Source organism: Gavialis gangeticus, unplaced genomic scaffold, assembly GCF_001723915.1.
Source record: "Gavialis gangeticus isolate Ggan-Ray unplaced genomic scaffold, GavGan_comp1, whole genome shotgun sequence".
Lineage (NCBI taxonomy): Eukaryota > Metazoa > Chordata > Crocodylia > Gavialidae > Gavialis > Gavialis gangeticus.
In genome coordinates this window covers 34,927,350-34,929,563 of record NW_017729029.1, presented here as the reverse complement: position 1 = coordinate 34,929,563, position 2,214 = coordinate 34,927,350, and the positions used below count along the sequence as shown (strand labels likewise).

The following is a 2,214-nucleotide window of genomic DNA, read 5'->3' as shown; positions in this document are numbered from 1 at the left end:
CTCCCCACTGCCTAACTAGCTTGACAAGAGCCGTTTTGCTGCTTGTGAAATGACCCATTTGAAATTAAGTGACCTCAGAAAAGGTTCTTGCCAGAACTGGGCATTGGTTTAGCAGGTGTTATGAATATAGCTGTGAGAATGCCAATGTCATCTACTGCAATGTTTAGAATCATGTTTATTTGAAACATGAATGAGTCACCAATGTGACAAAGTAATAAGTAAAGCTAACCACACTCTGTCTCGCATTAGCAGGTGCATCACAAGCAGGTCTAAGAAGATGATTCTTCCCCTCCATGCGGCATTGGTGAGGCTGCAACTGGAGTACTGCGTCCGGTTTTGGGCGCTGCACTTCAAGAGAGATGTGGATAACCTGGAAAGGGTTCAGAGGGCTACTCATATGGTTGCGGGTCTGCAGGTAAGATCCCATGAAGACAGACTGAGGGACCTGAATCTCTTCAGCTTCCGCAAGAGAAAGCTGAGGGGTGTTCTTGTGGCTGTCTACAAACTCCTCAGGAGGGGTCAGTGGGAAATAGGGGATGCTCCGTTTACCAGGGCACCCCTCGGGATTACCAGAAACAATGGCCATAAACTGAAGGAGAGCAGATTTAGATTGGACATCAGGAAGAAATTCTTTATGGTGAGTGTTGTCAAAATATGGAATGAATTTCCAAGGGAGGTGGTGCTTTCCCCTACCTTGGAGATGTTCAAAAGGAGGTTAGACAAGCACCTGGCTGGAGCCACTTGACCCCAGCACTCTTTCCCGCCCAGAGCAGGGGGTCAGACTCAATGATCTAATAGGTCCCTTCCAACCCTAGAAATCTATGAAGCCAATTCAGCATAATCCACAAGAAGATTTGTTTTATGAAATATTAAGTAATTATAGTCAACCTGTCTACCTGGCTGCATAGCTCTAATGCTTCAAATTCTGAATAAGCATTTTACCTTATACCTAGGGCATCAACTCACCTTGCACCCCAGGCTAAATCCAGACCATGGGGCTCCCCTTCAGGCTGGATCCAGCCTGAGGCATGGGGCAGTTCCAGCATGAGGCACATGGCAGCAATAGCTCCAACTAGGGGCATTCAGCAGCAGCTGTGGCTCCAGCACAGGGCATGAAGTGCAGCTTCAGCTCCTGCCATGTGCCCTGCATTGGACTCAGAGCTGGAACTGCTGCCAACACCATAACCTGTACAGCAATGGCAGCTCTATCTCTGGCAAGGGTCATGTAGTAGTGGTGGGGCTGGCAGCAGTGGAAATGGGTGAAGCAGCTGGAGGACAACAAGGGCTGCACTAGCCAATCACCATGTCCATCAAAGCCCAAAGGCCCTAGATTCTGCAGCAAGTCAGTCTACCTGGCCACATCTGCCAATTTCCAGCAGTCCATCAACAGCCCAGCTGAATAGAAAAGATACTATGCTCAGCACCTCTGCTTCATCCATAGAAGGTTGTCCACTATAGTAATGAAATGGGCCATTATATCAGAGTTAGTTAAACAGTCTTACCCCAATCCTGGGCAAGCTTTTTGAGAGAATTATTCTGGCACATGTCCACAAGGGGCCAGCAGGGGAGATTATGCTTAGAGGCAACCAACACGGGTTCATTAGAGGCAGGTCCTGTCAGACCAACCTGGTGGCCTTCTAAGAGCAGATCACCAAATCCTTAGATGCAGGGGTAGCAGTGGACGTAGTCTTCCTGGACTTTTGGAAGGCCTTCACCACTGTCTGTCACCCCGTTCTCATTAAGAAACTGGGGGACTGCAGTGTTGACACCTACGCAGTCAAATGGATCACCAACTGGCTGGAGGGCCACACCCAGACAGTGGTAGTGGATGGGTCATTTTTGACCTGGAGGGATGTGGGCAGTGGGGTCCCCCAGGGCTCGGTCCTCAGGCCTGCACTGTTCAACATCTTCATCAGTGACTTGGACGAGGGGGTAAATAGCACCCTGTTCAAATTTGCTGATGACACTAAGATGTGGGGGGATGTGAGCACGCTAGAAGGGAGGAACAGGCTGCAATCTGACTTAGACAGGTTACAGGGGTGGGCGGATGAGAATAGGATGGGATTCAACACTGACAAGTGCAAGGTGCTGCACCTGGGGAGGAAGAACCAGCACCATACCTACAGGCTGGGGAACTCCCTTCTTGTCACTGCAGAGGCAGAAAAGGATCTTGGAGTCATTATTGATGCCAAGATGAACATGAGCCAGCAGTGT

General features: G+C 49.5%; 1 protein-coding gene across 3 annotated transcripts in view; it reads right to left on the bottom strand.

Annotated features, from left to right (window-relative positions):
* Positions 1 to 2,214, bottom strand: part of LOC109300654 (H(+)/Cl(-) exchange transporter 5) — a 62,844-nt gene that overhangs the window by 10,164 nt on the left and 50,466 nt on the right. The window lies entirely within an intron of this gene.